The sequence below is a fragment of the Suncus etruscus genome, chromosome 20 (assembly GCF_024139225.1).
Source record: "Suncus etruscus isolate mSunEtr1 chromosome 20, mSunEtr1.pri.cur, whole genome shotgun sequence".
Classification (NCBI taxonomy): Eukaryota; Metazoa; Chordata; class Mammalia; order Eulipotyphla; family Soricidae; genus Suncus; species Suncus etruscus.
Genome location: NC_064867.1, coordinates 8,532,821 through 8,553,320, shown reverse-complemented (window position 1 = coordinate 8,553,320; position 20,500 = coordinate 8,532,821). Strand labels below are relative to the sequence as shown.

The following is a 20,500-nucleotide window of genomic DNA, read 5'->3' as shown; positions in this document are numbered from 1 at the left end:
TCCTAGATCTGTGCCCAAGAATCAATGGCAGAGCTTAGGGAACCACACGGGGTGCCAGACATCAAATTTGGGTTGCCACATGCAAGGCAAGTGCCTTCCTGCTGTACTATTTCTCCATGTACTAGACCTTGTACTGTTTCCCTTTCATTGGTTTAAATGAATGACTACTTGAGGGGGCGGTGACACTACAAAAGCCCTAATACTCCTCTGATTCAGAGATGTCATCACCACCAATTATCCTGACATCTTCCGCCATTTTGTCTCTGGTTCTACTCTGGTTCAACTCAGAGTTTCTCCAAATATGCTCAAGGTTGTACAATTATTAATTCTCCAAATAGCCTTTACTCCTGCCTGGAACTTCCAATTAGTGGAACCCCTAACACTCAACTCAGTGTTCCTGGCAGTTTGAATCTTCTCCCTCACTTAATCACTAACTCAGCTGTCTTATTCCCCTATATGGAGGCTTTATTTTTTATTGGCCAGCAATTTTCTTAAGTGCTTAAAAATGTTTATGCACAAATGAAAGTACTAAGTTATTGACCAATTAATCTCTATGATAGTACAGTGCTTATATTTCATCCCATGGGATTCAAGTAAAATGTTTAGTTTGTGATAAAGATGAAAACTCAACTTAGTGGAGATGAATTTTTTAATAACTGATGTTGGAATAATGCTATTATCTAAAACACAAGAGTAGGTTCATCCCTCAGATTAGAGACCGCAAATGGATCAAAAATAAGAAAAAATAACAATGAAATATGTATATAGACTGGCAGGGTAGAAAAGGTCTACAAGTTCAAAATACATAGGCCATAAAATAAAAGCTTGAAATCATCAGAGGAAGAGGAACATATTTAGAAAGACCTCTCTCATATATGAGATTGAAAAGAAACTTCCTAGGAGAATATCAACAGAAATGAAGAGTAGAAGAACTGGTGTTCAGTGCAGGAAGTTGCTGCTGGAGCAGGGGTTGGGAGTGGGTGAGGTAAATTAAAGAAGGGAACACTATGGGGCTGGAGAGATAGCACAGTGGTAGGGCATTTGCCTTGTACGCACCCAATCCAGGAAGAATAGTGGTTTGAATCCCGGCATCCCATATGGTCCCTCATGCCTGCCTGGAGCGATTTCTGAGCACAGAGCTAGGAGTAACCCCTGAGTGCTGCCGGGTGTGACCCAAAAATCAAAAACCAAAAAAAAAAAAAAAGGAAACACTAGGACAATGACAAAGGGAAATATGCCTGCTACAGGGCAGGCTGAGTGGGTGGGAGGAAAACTGGGACTATTATGGTGGGAAGTGGACACTGGTGATGGGAATGGTGTAAGAACATTGTAAGCCTGAATCTAAATCACAAATATTTTTGAATCATGGTGATTCAATAAAAAAAAAAGAATAAAAATGATTAAAATAGACACATTATGATCAGGAAAATAGTTAACTCTTAAGCCAATATCAAAACATCCTCAGCTATACTCATAAAAATAAACTCAAACCAGAGTTATATGCCACCTTACAGTCATCAGATTAAAAAAACACCTACAAGTTTGACAGTACATATAACTGTCAACAGACTAAACAAAAGTACAGGCACCCGTGTTTGTGTGTGTATGTTGCGTGTATGTATGGATGCATGTACACACACAGTGATGTGACTACATCCATCACAGGGGAGCAGAGGCTCCAAATTCCAGCTTCTTCAACTGTAGGAGTCATGTAACTGAATGAGTCACAAAAATATTGATAACAGTAAAAGGTTTCTGAACAGGCAATGACCAAACATGAATAAAATCATAAACCACATAGGGAACAAAGAGACAGTACAATGAATAGAATAGGGTGTATTGACTGAAACAAATTCAATCCTCAACACCACCAATGGTCTCCCAAGCATTACCAGGAGTGATTCATGAGCATAGAGTCAGGAATAAACCCTTAGTACCACTGGGTATAGCTCAAAAAAGAAAAAAAAAAAGGCAAGGCAAAACAAAGCAAAGCAATCAACTGCATAATAAATCCGAGGTATTACTGGCAGAGAGCTGCATTTCTCAGATGAAATGTGGTGTTGAGTGAAGAAACTGAAGCAGCCTGCACAGACACACCTGAGTGCAGGTAAGACACACCAGAGCCCAAAATCCCCCCAACAGGATGTTTAATGGCAAATGCTGCACATCATCAATTTTAGACAAGTTAAGTAATGCTGGGACGACTCAACACTACTTGCAGTTATGACAGACAGCTGAGGAAGGACTAGGAGTCAATTGGAAGAAAAATCTTTCCATAGTTAAGTGAAGACTACAAGTTACAGAATAAAACTGTGCCAACTGTAGAGAAAAAGAACTTATCATTATTTACTTAAAATATGCCTAAAATGTGGCCGGGCGGTGGCACTAGAGGTAAGGTGCCTGCCTTCCCTGTGCTAGCCTTGGACAGACTGTGGTTCGATCCCCCGATGACCAATATGGTCCCCCAAGCCAGGAGCAACTTCTGAGCGCATAGCCAGGAGTAACCCCTGAGCGTTACCAGGTGTGGCCCAAAAAAACAAAACAAAACAAAAAAAAATATATATATATATGCCTAAAATTCTTCTTTTAAATGGGCCAGTGTAAGGTCAGAAAGACAGTACAGCAGGTAGGGCATTTACCTGGCATGCAGCAAACCTAGTTTGATCTCTAGCATTCCATATGTTTCCCCCTTGAGCACTATCAAAAGGAATTTATGAGTGCAGAGCCAGCAGTAACCCTAAACACTACCAGGTATGGCTCAAAAGCAAATAAACAAATGACAAAAAGAGGCCAGAGTGATAATACAGTAGGTAAAACATTTGCCCTATGGCTGATTGACCCAAGTTTAACAACCTCCACCACCACATCTTATTCCACCCCAGCTCTGTCAGAAGTAATTGTTTTTTAATTAATATCTTTATTTAGGCACAATGATTACAAATATGTTTGTAGTTGGGTTTCAGTTATAAACAAAGAACCCCTTCACCAGTACAACATTCCCACCACCAATGGCCCCATCTCCCTCCTTCCTCACCCCTGCTTGTACCTGAGACAAGCATTCTATTTCTCTCTCTCACTACCATTGTCATGATAGTTGTGTAGTTATTTCTCTAACTGAACAAACCACTCTTTGTTTTTGTTCATACTGTGGACCTGTCCTTCCAGCCCTCATCTCTATTGTCTCTGGGTATTATTACAAAAATGTCTTTTAATATTCTTAAAACCTATAGATGAGTGAGAATATTCTGTGTCTATCTCTCTCCCCCTGACTTATTTCACTCAGCATAATAGTGAAATAATAATATTTCACTCAGCATAATAATAATAATAATAATACATGTCCATCCATCTATAGGAAAATGTCATGACTTCATTTTTCCTGATAGCTGCATGGTATTCCACTGTGTATGTGAACCACAGTTTATTTAGCCACTAATCTATTGTCCGGCATCTGGGTTGTTTCCAGATTCTGGCTATTGTAAATAGTGCTGCAAAGAATATAGGTGTGAGGAAGGGATTTGTGTATTGGTTTTTAGTGTTCCTAGGGTTTACCCCTAGGAGTGGATCATATGGGAGCTCAATGTCCAGTTTTTTGAGGAATCTCCATATTGTTTTCTATAAAGAATAGAGAGCACTCCCATCAGTGAATGAGAGTCCCTTTCTCCCACATCCCCACTGGCACTGATTGTTCTTGTACTTTGTGATGTGTGCCAGTTTCTGTGGTGCGAGATGGTACCTCATTGTTGTTTTGATTTGCATCTCCCTGATGATTAGTGATATGGAGCATTTTTTTTCATGTGTCTTTTGGCCACTTGTATTTCTTGCCAGAAGTAATTAATCCCTGATGGAGCACTGATGGATGTGGCCCAAAGCAAATAAAACCCAGGAACACTCTAAAACAATGTTTCCCAACTGGAGGCCATAAGATCCCTTATTGGCACCCAACATATTCCAAGGGGTCACAGGTGAAAACTTCATAAATGGGAAGGGTACAACAAATACTATGGGATAAAACAGTAGGGCATGGGGAGGTATATAGAAAGACAATAAGACCATGGTCAGTAAATGGTTGAAGAACACTGATGTTCAAAGATACAAAAAACACTAAAGAAATGACTGCTAGAGAGAAGGGCCCACTCTAACAATGATAGTTGGAACTTATCACTCTGGACAAGACTGGGTGCTGAAAGGAGATAGATAAGTGACATGCATGGCACCCTTTAATTAATGATTGCACAAATCTTAGTGTCAAAAAAGGAAAGAGAAAGAGAGAGAAAGGGAAAGGACAAAGAGAAGCAAAATAACTGTGTCAGAAACAGGTGGGGAGATGGATGGGCGGGGAATAATCGGGGACATTGGTGGCAGGAAAAATGTACTGGTGAAGGGTGAAACATAAGTATAAACAATTTTGTAACTACAGTGCTTAAATAAAGAATTCATATAAAAAAGGAAGTTTCATATCTAACCTAATTGTTTTGAAAAATCTACATAGGACCTTACTTTTATAAAAATAAAAAATTTTCACTATTAAAAAAAAGAAAGAAAGAAATGGCTGCTTATCTGTGGAGAAGCAGGCTGAATGAGCACATGAAGAGGAGATTCTCCACTACTCAGATTTTTCTATTTTTGTTTTTGTTTTTTGGGCCACACCTGATGGTGCTCAGGGGTTGCTCCTGGCTCTATGCTCAGAAATCACTCCTGGCAGGCATGGGAACCATATGGGATGCTGGGATTCGAACCACCATTGGTCCTGGGTTGGTGCTTGCAAGGCAAATGCCCTACCACTATTCTATCTCTCCAGCCCCTACTCAGATTTTTCTATTCTTCTATTTGAATTTACTGTCAATCCAAAGGTTTTATAATGTTACATAAAATTTACACACCAAAAGTTCCTCTGCTTCCTTTTTGCTTAAAAAAAAAATTCGGGGCTGGCGCAATGGCACAGTTATAGGGCGTTTGCCTTGCACGCGGCTGCCCAGGACAGACACTGGTTCAATCCCCGGTATCCCAGATGGTCCCCCAAGCCAGGAGCAATTTCTGAGCACATAGCCAAGAGTAACTCCTGAGCATCACTGGGTGTGGCCCAATTTCCAAATATTTACTAATGCCTACTGTGTGCTAAGAAGACCTACTGTGAGGGTTAAGAGAGATAAGAGACCTCTAAGACAGCCTTTCATCACACACACACAGAGTAAGGAAGAGCTTAACAAGAAGCTAATTTGACAATCGAGCCAGAAAATGCCAAAGTCATCAGGAAGAGAAAGGTCACCCAGAGCTGACGGGGTCCCAGAAGGCAGTTCTGAAAGTAAAGGATACAAAAGCTTAGATGGGATTTGGAATGGAATAGACATAGCAGTAGTGTTCAAAGCAGCCCAAAGGGTCAGGACAGACGAATTGGTCCTTGCTTCAGGTAACAGGTTCTAAAAGTTGTTCAATGTTAATGAACTGCAATTTTATAAATTGCCAACAATCTGGTAGGGAGGGTATAAATCAGAATAGAAATAAGAATTTTGCATTAGCCCTCAATGCCACCGGAGCTTGTAAATGTGCTCGGAAAGGTGCTCTTGGGGAATTTAATTTGAATGTGACTAACTGTAAAAAATGGGAGGGAGGCAGAGAGATAGCACAGTGGTAGGGTGTTTGCCTTGTATGTGACCAACCCAGGATGGATCCGGGTTCGGTTCCCGCATCCCATATAGTCCCCCGAGCCTGCCAAGAGCAATTTCTGAGCACAGAGCCAGGAGTAACCCCAGAACACCACTGGGTGTGGCCCAAAAACCTACCTACCTACCTACCTACAAACATACATACATACATACATACATACATACATACATACATACATACATACATGAAAAAAGAGATATCAAATTGGGGAACCAGATATTGCTTTGAAATAACCTTTGGCAGATGTTATTCAATAAAACCTATGTATTTAGAATTGCACACACGTCAGTTACAAAGAAACAGAATGACCATGACATTGTTTCAGTCCTTTCCAGTGGGGGTATTTTCTCTGGGGGGGGGGGAATATGAAGTCATTTTCTTTTGTTTTTGTTTTTGGGCCACACCCGGCGATGCTCAGGGGTTCCTCCTGGCTGGCTGCTCAGAAATAGCTCCTGGCAGGCACGGGGGACCATATGGGACGCCATAATTCGAACCAACCACCTTAGGTCCTGGATCGGCTGCTTGCAAGGCAAACACCGCTGTGCTATCTCTCCGGGTCCCATTTTCTTAAGCCTTAAGTGGCACTGAATTTTCCTGAGCAGCACTGGAGAGGGTCAAATGCATTCTTTCCTTGTAGGACCCCTGAGTTTGATCCCCAACACTGCATGATGCCTAGAAGAGCCAGAATAGCCTGATAAATAAATAAAACTAAGAGTCTATAGAAATGCATTTTGACTGAGGGCTTACTTCAATTCAAAAAAAAAAAAAAAAAAAGAAGAAGAAGTTCATTTCTTTTCCACTAGGTTTTGAGGCCAAGCCAAGATTCTCAAGTGAAACTTGGGGGAGTTATTTAAACTTTCTTTTAAGTATCTATTTCCTAATCTTTAAAAAAAGAATAAATATTGACCCTTAAAAGCCATCATGAAGATTAAATTATACCAGGGATATAAAATGCTTAGCATAGTGCTTGATGTGTGGACCTGAATGGCCAAAGTTAATTTATTTCCTTGCATCACTTAAAACTCAATCCATTAAGGCCTTATTGACTTTTTCAATGTTCCAAAGTCACTTAGCACAAAATCAGAAAGTAAGTCACTGACCTGCTCCTTATTTGCTCTGGGATCCAAGTGGGGATGAAGCCCAAAATATAATGAGTTACTAAAGAATCTTCAAGATCAGCAATTTGAATTCTGAGGTGAAGGTAAAATGCTCCCAGAGTCAGAGCAAAGTACAAAGCATTGAAAAGTGGAGCCGAAGACTAGACTGGGACAGGTATCTCTGCCTGGAGCAGCAACACGTCCCTGGTAATAAATAAAAACACGCTCCCAGGAGCCACACTATTTCTCTGTGGATGTCTAACCCCCTCCCATGATCATTGCTTAATGGCTGTCATTTAAATTCATAAGCAGTTGGAAAACCTTTACTATTCCATGAAGTGTGGGATTCTCGTGGTTTCATTCACGCCAGAGCCTCCTCTTAGGGTATGTCTAAGCAATAAATAAATAAATAAATAAATAAATAAATAAATAAATAAATAAATAAATAAATAAGGCCCATAAGTGTCAATATCAAAGACAAGCTGGCTTTTTCCAAAATGCAGCTGAGTATCTGGACTATACTCAGATATATTAAAACACATACACAGGGCCCAGAGAGATAGCACAGTGGCGTTTGCCTTGCAAGCAGCCGATCCAGGACCAAAGGTGGTTGGTTTGAATCCCGGTGTCCCATATGGTCCCCCGTGCCTGCCAGGAGCTACTGCTGAGCAGACAGCCAGGAGTAACCCCTGAGCACCGCCGGGTGTGGCCCAAAAACAAACAAACAAACAAAAAACACATACACAAATACATGTATCCTTTTTGCTAACATTTTTTTAATGTTTCCTTTTTGCTAACTTAAAATATTATCAGCACTTTAGGGAAAACATGGCATGTTTTTGCTTCAAATATTTCTTTTAATGGGACAACTAGAAAGGCCAAGTGTGCCATCTGTGGAGAAAAAACATTTGTCAAGGGTAATTTCTCTCTCCCTCCCTTCCCTCTCTTCCTTTCTCTTTCTTCCTTTCTCCCTTTCTCCCTTCTGTCTCTCTGTCTCTCTTCTCTGTCTCTGTCTATCTGTCTGTCTGTCTCACACACACACACATACACACACACATACACATACACACACACACACACACACACACACACACACACACACACACACACACACACACACACACACGCTCAGAGTAATGCACAGGGTTTCTCCTAGCTTGGTGCCCAGGACTGTAGTGTCCTGGGAATAGAACCTAGACTCCACCATGCAAAGCAGGTCCAAAAGTAATGTTTCTATTAAGAAATAAGATTAATCCTTTATCCACAGAGAATTATTCCTGGTGTCTCTTTCTCTCTACAAATACCTACTTGACAGTAGTCCCTGATTCCATAAAAAGAAAACATGGCAGCCGGTAGCACCAGGAGCTGACATGTAGATTCTGGCCAGACATTCAACAGTAATCAGGTTTATGCTATTTACCAGCCTCTTGGTTTTTGCCTACATCCTTCAATGGATTTCTCAATGGTCAGAGAATTTGGCAGTCAGCAAAAGGGAGACAAGTGTGGGAAGCTAAGAGCAGAAGCACTAGATTATGTAGCTTAGAATTGTCTAGAGATTTCCGGATCAAACCAAATGTCCAGAATTATAGCAAGAGAATCTAGTCCACCAAGATAGAATGGGAAAAAATGGTGAGCAGTTTTTTAAAATTTTTGTTTGTCTGGGGGCTACACCTGGTGATGCTCAGGGGTTTACATCTGAATCTATATTCAGGAGTCATTCCTAGTGAGCACAAAAGACCATGTAGAATGCTGGAGATGAAACCCAGGTTGGCTGTGTACAAGGAATATATGCCCTACCCACTGTATATTGCTCCAGTCCCAAGTTTTGAGCAGTTTCTAAAGTCAGTGACCTGTGTACAAATCTGAGCTCCATCACTCAGGGGTTGTGTGTCCAAAAGAAAATGTGTAATGTTTTCATTTGTATACTATTGTCTTGTATCAGGATTTTGGGGAAATGTAATTAGGTTGTAAAGCACATGCCATATCAAGGCAGTAATGTATATAATGCATGATGATTCATCTTTATTATTCATAAATAAATAAGCACCAGGCCTTCAAACATCAGTGTCAATGAATGGCTGTGAATGGTGCCAGAGAGAAATTCAAAGTCCTAATAGAAAATTTTAACTGTAGGTATCTCAACAGACAGGGCCTTACACTTTAACTATTTTTTTGTTTGTTTGTTTTTAGAAAGTAAGAACAATCATCAGAAATACTAAAAAAAAATGTTTGCTTCAAAGTAAAGTACATTTCAAATGTGCTTTTCAGAGAAAAATACATTTAAAAATTTGTTCATCTTTTTAAAAACCCATCTATTATGAAACATTGCTCTAATGCAACATAGATACCAAAAAGCAAAGTAGTTATTAAATGAATAGTGGGTCATTTTCCATTAACATTTGGGCATAAAATTCAAATACAAAATTGAAAAAGTAATCAGCTGGTTACAAATATAATCCTTAAAACATGTTTTTTAAGTTTATACTTTAGCTTGCTGAAACTAAAATTTATGGTTATAAAAGAGTAAGATAGATAAAAATACAAACCATTTCTACCATAAAATATTTTTTCCGGTGAGAGAAGTTACTGATAGTCAATAAATTCTAATAGCATTCAAATAACATTTAATTTGTTCATGCTTTCCTCACTTCCTTGAATGTTTTATAGTGAAAGAACAAAAGATGTTATGTTTTAGAATTAAACAGCCCAAGGGAAACAGGAAAACAATGGGATATGTATTTTGAAAACAAATTTAAACAACTAGATTATTAGAATCATTAGATTCCTTCTCTCTGAAAGAAAATTTCTTTTTAAAAAAAAACAAATTAGGGGCCGACGAGGTGGCGCTAGAGGTAAGGTGTTTGCCTTGCCAGCGTTAGCCAAGGAAGAACTGGGGTTTGATCCCCCGGCATCCCATATTGTCCCCCCAAGCCAGAGGCAATTTCTGAGCACTTAGCCAGGAGTAACCCCTGAGCATCAATGGGTGTGGCCCAAAAAACCAAAACCAAAAAAAAAAAACAAACAAACTAAGGTATAATTTCTAAACATAAACACTGAAAAATGTGCCTCATTCCTTTTCTTTCAAATGTATGCATACCACAAAATCAACATTAAAGGGTAAGAATTATTCTTGAGGGCCCAGAGAGATAACACAGCGGCATTTGCCTTGCAAGCAGCCGATCCAGGACCAAAGGTGGTTGGTTCAAATCCCGGTGTCACGGGGCCGGAGAGATAGCATGGAGGTAAGGCGTTTGCCTCTCATGCAGGAGGTCATCGGTTCGAATCCCGGCGTCCCATATATGGTCCTCCCGTGCCTGCCAGGAGCAATTTCTGAGCCTGGAGCCAGGAATAACCCCTGAGCACTGCCGGGTGTGACCCAAAAACCACAAAAAAAAAAAAAAAAAAAAAAAAATCCCGGTGTCACATTTGGTCCCCCCCGTGCCTGCCAGGAGCTATTTCTGAGCAGACAGCCAGGAGTAACCCCTGAGCATTGCCAGGTGTGGCCCAAAAACAAAAAACAAAAAACAAACAAACAAAAAAAAGAATTATTCTTGAAAGAACACATTGAACTGAGTCTCTTTTTTTTTTTTTTTTTTGGTTTTTGGGCCACACCCGTTTGACGCTCAGGGGTTACTCCTGGCTATGCGCTCAGAAATCGCCCCTGGCTTGGGGAGACCATATGGGACGCCGGGGGATCGAACCGTGGTCCGTCCTACGCTAGCGCTTGTAAGGCAGACACCTTACCTCTAGCGCCACCTTCCCGGCCCCATGAACTGAGTCTTAAAATTTTTCTGAATTTTGTTTTCTTGGTAGCTGATATGTGAATAAAGTATTTTAATGTATACTTTTAAGTTTACTTAATAACTTCATATGCAGTTGGTCTGTTTTCTATTTTTTTGTTTGTTTGTTTTTGGTTTTTCAGTCACACCTGGTGACGATCAGGGATTACTCCTGACTCTGCGCTCAGAAATCGCCCCTGGCTTAGGGGACCACATGGGACACCAGGGGATCGAACCGCAGTCTGTCCTAGGCTAGTGCAGACAAGACAAACACCTTACCGCTTGCGCCACCGCTCCGGTCCCTCTTTTTTCTATTTTTCATAATTAATATTCTATTAAGTTTTGGGGAAGGGTGGGTGGTGGGGCTACTGCCAGTGGTGCTCAGGATTTAATACTAGCTCAGTTCTCAAGAGTACCACCTGGTGATCCTATGTAGAGCCAGTGCTGGAACTGAACTGGGTCCAGCCACACGCAAAGCAAGTGTTTTGTACAATTTCTCTGGCCCTGCTTTCTTGTTTGTTTGCTTGAATATTTTCTTACCTCAAACTTAAACAGACATAGAATAGAAATGTTTCTTAGTAATTTGTGGGTGGGGGATTGGGGTTTAGTACTCAGGGGTTACTCCTTGCTTTGCACTCAGGAATCTACTCCTGGTGGGTTCAGGGGACCATATGGGTTGCCAGGGATTTGCCAAACCAGGGATTTGCCAAACCTGGGTTGGCAAATGCCCTACCCGCTGTGATTTCACTCTGGCCCCCAAAATAAGATATTTAAAACAGGCAGATTCCAAATTTATTCCCATGATTAACTTTACAAAATTAGATGAGTAGGTTTTTATTTTTTTCAATTTCCATATTGTTGCAGAAAAAGGAATTTCAATTTATCAGGCAAAGAAAATTTCCTCTATTTTCATCTTTATATTATCATCATAAACATTTCCTAATAACCTTAGAACAATGCCCTTTTATTGTACATGCACACATACAGATAAATACATGCCAACATGTATGAAGGAAAAATAACAGTGGTTCCCAGATAATCTCTACAAACCTAAACACAAAATCCCTAACCCAGGATTATACATGCAAATGGCAGATTTTGAAAAGTCAGTGATTTCCATTTCCTGCAAACAAAAGGAAGGAGAATGACATTTTTAGCTTGCCTTTTCTCCCTACATTTTCAGCACCCAAATAAATACTGCTGACTTCCCTAGCAGCTAATTTAGCAGCTCCAGATCCCATAAGACTAAAACAACCATCTCAAGCACTTGATTCCTTTCTCATACTCTTCCCTACCACACATCTCACCATCTCCAGATCCATTTACAAGTGGCCAGTCCTAGTTTCAAAGTCTTTCACATCCACCCCCTCAGCTTCGGCATCTTCCCCACATCCTGTCTTCGGGACCTTGTGATTCTTTCAAATGCTTTATTCTGAAAACATGGAAATTCCCCCCTTTCTGCCTATCCAATCCAATTCTATCATTGCATGCTGCAGAACAATAAAACATTAGCATTTTAATGTGCTGTACTTTCCTCAAAATATCCCTGCGCCTGGACCCGGAGAGACAGTATAGCAGGCAGAGTGCTTGCCTTGTATGCAGCTGACTTGGGTTCAAGCCCTAACACCATATTTTGTCTCTTGAGCCTGCCAGGAGTGATTCTGAGTGATTTATGGAAATGTCAGGTTACTTCAGCAAGAACTGATAAATAGAAAGTGTGGACTATGTATGCATTAAAATAATATGTATTCATCAGTAATGAGTCATGACTTAGAAGTAGATATAGTAGCATAAATAAAACTGAAAGCATACTGCTGAGTTGGACAAGTGTAAAAAGGTATACTCTAAGGAACAATACTATTTATATGAATTTAAAACACACACATAGGCAATATAGACTCATATATTCAAGATATTGATATTAAAAGGGACAATGGAATGGGAATTGATTTTTTGGGGGTTTTTTTTGTTTGTTTGTTTTGTTTCAGGCCACACCCGTTTGATGCTCAGGGGTTATTCTTGGCTAAGCGCTCAGAAATTGCCCCTGGCTTGGGGGGGACCATATGGGACACCAGGGGATCGAACCGCAGTCCTTCCTTGGCTAGCGCTTGCAAGGCAGACACCTTACCTCTAGCGCCACCTCGCCGACCCCGGGAATTGATTTTTTAAAAACAGTTACTTTTTAAAAAAATTAAAGAGAAGGTCTGAATAAGACTGATGGATTTGCCATAATCCAATAATGATAATAATCACTTAAAGTATAATTATATTGGAGCCAGAACAAATGTACAGCATATAGAGTGTTTGCCTTGCATGCAGCCAACCTGAGTTCGATCCCTGGCATCCCGATTGGTCCCTCAATCACTACAAAGAGTAATTTCTTTGTTTTTTTTTTTGTTTGTTCGTTCATTTTTGGGCCAGCAGTGCTCAGGAATCTAAGCTCTGAGCTCAGAAATCATTCTTGATGAGCTAAGAAATACTGAGGATCAAAGCCAGATTGGCCACATGCAAGGCAAACGACCTACCTACCATGCTATCACTCCAGTCCCAGGAGTAATTTCTGTGTGCAAGGCCAGGAGTAACCCCTGAGCATTGCAGATGTACTCCAAACCCTCAAACCCCCCCCCCCCAAATTATATATATAGTAGTTAGATACTAATTGATAGAAACTTTTTTTTTTTTTTTTGGTTTTTGGGCCACACCTGGCAGTGCTCAGGGGTTACTCCCGGCTGTCTGCTCAGAAATAGCTCCTGGCAGGCACGGGGGACCATATGGGACACCGGGATTCGAACCAACCACCTTTGGTCCTGGATTGGCTGCTTGCAAGGCAAACGCCGCTGTGCTATCTCTCCGGGCCCCAAAACTATTAACATTATATACACAATTATCCAATCTTCTTTATACTCCCATGGGGTAGGTAAATGGTATACCTTGCATTCCACAGCTGAGAAAATGAGGCACAGAGAGACCCAAACTTTTTCCTCAGGTCTCAGAACTAGTAGTAAACAGCAGGGCTGGGTTTCAAATCCATGCAAACTAGTTTCTGAGTTCATGCTCTTAGCTCTTATATTTCCTTCCACAGGTGACCATCTGAGCTCTAAAAGATCCACAACTCTTTGTGATTACTATAACTGACAGCTTAGTACTTGAGGGTTAAATTACTATAGAAACTCAAAATTCCACACTGTAATCCAATCCTCAAAGTCAATCAGTTCATTATGACTGAAATACAGGAAACTAATATTTTTAATTTTAAAAGGTTTTTAAGTCACTATTCAATAATGTGGGTAACATTGGACAGACTCAGCAGGAAAATGGAAGAAGTTGAAAACTGAATCAAAGACCTTCAAGACAAATTACGTGACATCATTAATAGAAAATCCCACAAGCATCTGAGCAGCGATAAGGGCTGAGTGCTGCTCAAGGCAGGAGATAGAACAAGAACAAAAAAAAAAATTTCCCTGACTCACAGAAGTAGCATCCTCAAGACACAAGAGAAGCAAACAAACAAATAAGTAAAATATCGTGTCTCTAACAGCAGATAGAATAACAAAGAAGGAACAGAGGAAGATGGGAAGACTGTCCAAGTAATATGAGAGCCAGGTAATTCATTGAAAGACGTGAGTAAATCAAGAGTGAGCAAAGGAAAGATCTGTTTTTTAGGGGAAAACTCAAAAACAAAGGGACCTGAAGAGTGGGGGTCAGGGATAGATGAAAGAGTCCACCTATGTGCGGTGAAATACTGAAGTGTTTCATCAAGAAGGACGTCATGGGCAAGGTGACTGGAAGCAGAGCACCAAACATTGAAGCTAAGGCCTGCGAAGTAATGGACTGGAAAGATGAGCTCCTGAGTTAGTCAGTACAGACCATTTGCCAGGCAAGCGAAGAGTGCCTGGTATGATTCAGGGCTGGTGCAGACACTTAGAAGGATGAGCCAATTAGAACAATGGCTTCCAATAAATGTTCCTCCTGGGGGCTACATTCAGGTATTCAATTGCTATTTGCATGCGATTTACATAGCCTACAAGGTATGAAGCCTCTTTGCTGAAGACAATTCTGGTAAAAGTGGGTATCTGTTGCCCTAAAGATGGGCATTTTGTGATTTATATTCCATTCTCTTGACTTCTCACGTCTCCATATAATTGACCCAGAAGATGTTTTATGCCAGGAATGAATCACAGAACAAAAGACTTCATGCCAAGAAATCCTATAAGCGATCACTCCACAGACGGGTTGGAAGAAAGAATTCTTAGTTCACGTTTAAACTCTGTCACCCACTGGAGGGTCAAGACAGCGGGAGGGGATGAAAAAAGTCTGATGCAATTCTAAGGCCGAACATTTCAAGAAGCAAATTTGATTTTCTTCCAATCAATAACTAATCTCTGACAGAAGTGCTCTTGCCTACTTAGAAGCAATCATTATCTCCTTCCCGAATGCTCAGGCACTAAAGCCTGGGCTCAGATGGGAGCTCTGACTTGTGTTTCAAAATGTTTCACACTCTAAAAATTTAATCACACCACCTTCCACTTTCCTCAGCAGCACGTAGACACCTACAGGATCTGTGAAATAAATTCCTTCAATTACCAATTCCAAGCTTGGGCCTCCCAAAGAGGCAGAATTGCATGATTTGCCAATAACTGAGAAGTCTGGCTAGCTCACACCCCCACTAACCAACAAAAAGGCAATAGCCACGGAAGCCTGCTGGAACCTATAAAACTCAGGACCCATTAGGAAATTTCCTCAAAATGCAGACTTTGATGAGAACACAGTAACAGTTCATCACTGCCTTCCTCTTTTCCAATGCACTTTTTAGACACAAGTAACACACTCACACAACTTATCTAGCACACACTAAGGTAATTCCTCCTAAGGCCTATCTCCCCAAAGCAAAAATATACCATAGGTTCCCAAATTTATGCTACACCGGGCTAGATTTATTTTTTAAAAGCTAAAGGAATTTAAAGAGTGTCCTGCATGTTTAAGAATTCTGAGTCTATGGGCGGGAGAGATAGCACAGAGGTAGGGCATTTGTCTTGCAATTAGCCCACCCAGGACCGATAGTGGTTCAAATCCTGGCATGCAGTATGGTTCCCTGAGCCTGGTAGGAGTGATTTCTGAGCATAGAACCAGGAGTAACCCCTGAGCGCTGCCCGGTGTGGCCTCAAAACAAACAAAAAAAAAAGAACTTAGCTGGGCTGGCTGACTTCGGTGCAGGGCCTCTCAATAGAAGACCCTGGAACCTTCCTGCCAAGCACCCCATTATTGGGGCCAGAGCGATAGCACAGATGTAGAGCTTGCATGCGGTTGATCCAGGACAGACCTCAGTTCTATCCCCGGCATCCCATATGGCCCCCCAAGCCAGGAGTGATTTCTGAGCGCATAGTCAGGAGTAACCCCTGAGTGTCACCAAGTGCAGTCCAAAAACAAAAAAACAAACAAAAAAAAAGAACTCTGAATCTAAGATACAACACTTGGCAAGTATACAGGAGTCAACAATATTTGGTTTTGAGTCCAACCCCCCTTATCAACTAATTTTAAGATCATAAAGAAAGGGTTAAAAACAAACAAACAGGGGCTGGGTGGTGGCGCTAAAGGTAAGGTGCCTGCCTTGCCTGTGCTAGCCTTGGATGGACCGCGGTTCGATCCCCCGGTGTCCCATATGGTCCCCCAAGCCAGGAGCTACTTCTGAGTGCATAGCCAGGAGTAACCCCTGAGCGTCACGGGTGTGGCCCAAAAACAAAAAACAAAAAACAAAAACAAACAAACAAAAGCCCCCAAAATTCACAAATTTTATATTTACCGAGGAAGTGCTATGGTTCCCTAACTTTACCAGGAACCAGGTTCTGAAAAGTTCTGTGTCTTGAATGATTGAGATCTAATTCTTGAACTATTTATACTTCAAATGATTGCTTGTTTTTGGGGGGGTAGGGGACAGTGCACTTGGGGGTCCAAGAGAATCTGGGATCCAACTTAGAGTCTCATACATGCAACATCTCTGCTCTGCTACTTAAACTAACTCCCAGCTTCAATTCCCTGTTGTTGTTGTTGTTGTTTTTAAACCCTTCCTGTGTGATCCTGAAGTTTCTATATAGAAAATGTGTAGACAGAGGCATCAGAGACAAGTGCTGACCATTTCATAGGTGAGGGCATTTGAGCTGCCCAATTTCAGGGTGCAAGGAGCAGAATAAAAATGCTCTAGTAGAAGCTCTCATGTCCTAGTTTAACCAACTTAATTGGATTTTCCTCCAATTTCCTACTGAAAGGGACAGAGAGCAGCTGATGGTGCATGGCTTAAGCCTCTCTTTGCTTATGTCTGCACCCTCTGGCCCCATCTGCTGAGTAAGGGGATATACAAAAAGTCATCTGATGGATCTAGTCATTATTCTGCCTCTACTGATTTACTATGTTCACTGCATAGGAGTTTGAGATGTTAAGGTAAGGTTTTTGGGTCACACCTGGCAGGGCTCAGGGTTTACTCCTGGCTCTGCTAACGGAACACTCCTGGAAATACTCAAAGAATTCTATTGGTGCTAGGGACTGAAACCAGGTCTGCTGTGGGCTAGGCAAGTGCCCCGCCTGCTGAACTAATGCTTTAGTCCACAGACTGATTACACTGATAGAATGAAAATATGGCAAAGAATCATCTTTATGAAGCAAAACTGCATAACTCGAAAAAGATGAGTACAAGTAGGTTGCTTAAAATGCCTGATGTTCTATTAGATTTGTGCATGCTAACTATACAAAGACTAGAAAATCATTTATAAAAAACATTGAAGAATGGTGTTAGAGAAATAGTACAGTGGAGAGGAAGCTTGACTTACATGTGGCTGACCTGGGTACGATCCCCAGCATCCCAGATGATCCCATGAGCATTGCCACAAGCTATCCTTGAATGCAGAGCCAGGAGTGAACCCCTGAGCATCATGGATGGAGGCCCAAAAACCAAATTAATAAAGCTAAGAAGACATTGAAGAATTCTGTGTGAGTTTTGCCTGTTTGTGACCAAAACCAAAACAGAAGATTATAGGTGAGATGTGACAGACAGACTTTCTGCAAGCCAGATGACACACTTAGAATCAGTAAACTCAAGATAGATGGAAGGGCTTTAGAAGCACAGATAATGAATGGTGAATATGACTGTTAAAATTGCACACCTGCTTAAAGGCTTTAACCAATTGTTTTTGGATTAAAAAACTAGGTCTCCATATCATCAGTTCAAAGGATTTCTCCTGGAGTCAGCCCTAGAATTATAGAACCTGGAAGCATATTATCCAATGTAAACTGCAAAAAAAGCAGTTTCCATAAATTTCACCAATGCAACAAATGCTTCAGCAAAGTGCTCCTGATCTGAATATAGAGATGCGGTGTTTCCTGGTTTACAGATGCCAATGCCTAGGAGTTCAGTGCTATGTTAGAGTACAGGGCAAAAGAAAAGATGGCCTGAACAAGGAGGGGGAATGAAGATATAGAAGTGTTGGGCATTACAGAAACACAAGAGCTCCTCATTGCTGCCAAACCTCTATCCATATCGCTGTCATCACAGACTGCAGCCCATAAAGAAGAAAATTAAACTCTTATCACTCCCTGCATGGCCGTACATGAGAGAGTGTTCCTCATTTCTCCCTCTCTCCAGAGACTCCGCTACCTGTTGGAGTCCAAATTATTCATTTTAAGGAGGATTTGGTCTTTTATTAAAATCTAATTGGATTCCTACTGCTTTAACAGCCATGGTGGTTTAATACGAGCAGATCAACGGCCTTAATTCCATCAAAATGAATAAAGTGAGGTTTCAAAAAATGGGGGGGGGGAAGAGGTTAAGGCACCTGGGACAAATACATGACCTTCACTGGGAGCCATTTTGAGAAAACGCCCCATGATTATCCAGAGCCCTCAATGCTGAACATTCCTGACGTTTTGACAAAAGGTTAAAATGGCGACCAGCCCACCCCTAGTGCCAGCAACTAGAATTTCATGGATGCTAGTGTACCAGGCCTCAGCTGTGCTAGTCACCTCCTGCTTTCTGACCTGGGGCTATTCAATAGATTCCAGTTCAGACTGTCAATAAGAACTGACTTTCAACACAGGCAGAAGAGTGATCCCTGGAAGTCCAAAAGGGCATAGACACGCACACAGCACTATTTGAGCAGTGGGGAGCCAGTGAAGCAAAATTCCTCCCTCCATTCCTGAGCTTATACCTTAGGATGCACTAGGAGACAATGCTATTGGCACAAAAAAAGCAAATGTAAAACAAGCAAATGGATTGGCATCATGCTAATACTTCTTATATAGTGGAAGGAACTAGAACAAAATAACAAAGGCAACCTACTAAGTAAGACAACACTTGCAAAGTGTACATCTGGCAAAGGCTTCCTATGCAAAATATATTTTTAAAAACTCACAATGTGAGGCCACAGAGATAATACAATGGGTAGGGCACTTGTCTTCCAAGCAGCCACCCTGAGTTCAATCCCTGACATCCCGTATTATTCCCTAAACACTGAGTGTAGAGCAGGATGCCTGTGCATGCTGGGTGTGGCTCAAAAAACAAGACAAATTCACAGACACAATTTACCAACAGTGACATAAAATATCCTATTGCAAACAGCATAAATCCTGTTGCAGAAGGAGCAAACAATCTGAATAGATAATGCTCTATAGGCGTACTAACAGTTCACTGACAGAAAAAAAATGTTCAAGATCACTTATTATTAAAAATGCAAATCAAGAATCACTGCAAAACAGCACCTTCCATCCACAAGAAAAGGTCGTATAAAAAAGATGGCAACAGGAGCCGGTGAGGTGGCGCTAGAGGTAAGGTGTCTGCCTTGCAAGCGCTAGCCAAGGAAGGACGGTGGTTCGATCCCCCAGCATCCCATATGGTTCCCCCAAGCCAGGGGCAATTTCTAAGTGCTTAGCCAGGAGTAAACCCTGAGCATCAAATGGGTGTGGCCCCCCCCCCCCAAAAAAAATAAGATGGCAACAACAAATGTCGCCAACATGTGAGGAAAAGGAAATGTAACAGTGCCGTTTTTAAGGAAAATAATTGACAATTTTTAAAATATACATACACACTTATATGCACGCATATGCATGTGAAGGGAAATAGCATGTAACAACAATACCACTTTTGCATTTGTCTAAAAGATCTAAAATTACTAATAATCTGAAATTAGTAATCTGAAATTACTAACAGAGCTTTGCAGCCCATATTCATAGCAGCATTATCCCAAAAGCCAAAATATAAAAACAACCTATATGCCCATGGACGAATGATTGGATAAAGAAGCTATGGTACATACATTGATGGAATACTAGCAATCTATTTAAAAAGACAAAACCAGGGGCCGGAGAGATAGCATGGAGGTAAGGCATTTGCCTTTCATGCATAAGGACATCGGTTCGAATCCCAGCATCCCATATGATCCCCTGTGCCTGCCAGGGGCAATTTCTGAGCATAGAGCCAGGGGTAACCTCTGAGCTGCCAGGTGTGACCCAAAAACAAAAACAAAACCAGGTCTAGAAATAATACAGTGGGTTTGGTACTTGCTTTGCACACAGTCCACACAGGTTTGATACCTGACACCAACACTTCCCAGAATGATCCCTGAGCACTAAGCTAGTATTTTCTCTGAGCACAGAGCAAGGAGTTCGCTTTAAGCCTGACTAGGAGTTACAAACAAGATGAAATCAAATCTTTTGATACAACCTGAATGGAACTTGAGGGAATTATGCCAAGCAAAGTCAGTCAGTAAGTGAAAGACAATTACCAGATGGTTTCACTTATCTCTGAATTTAAATAACAAAAGCAAATGATCCAGCTAAACCCAATAAAAACTGCTCACGAACCATGGAAATGATGGTTAGCAGAGAGAAAGGGGAAGGAGGTCATTTTGATAGTGTTTTGGCACTGGAACTTAGTGCTGTGAAACAATGCTTATACAAAGGAAGTGTGTGAAC

At 41.1% G+C, this 20,500-nt stretch overlaps 1 protein-coding gene across 1 annotated transcript in view; it reads right to left on the bottom strand.

Moving 5' to 3' along the window:
* Window positions 1–20,500, bottom strand: part of OSBPL10 (oxysterol binding protein like 10) — a 290,339-nt gene that overhangs the window by 128,418 nt on the left and 141,421 nt on the right. The window lies entirely within an intron of this gene.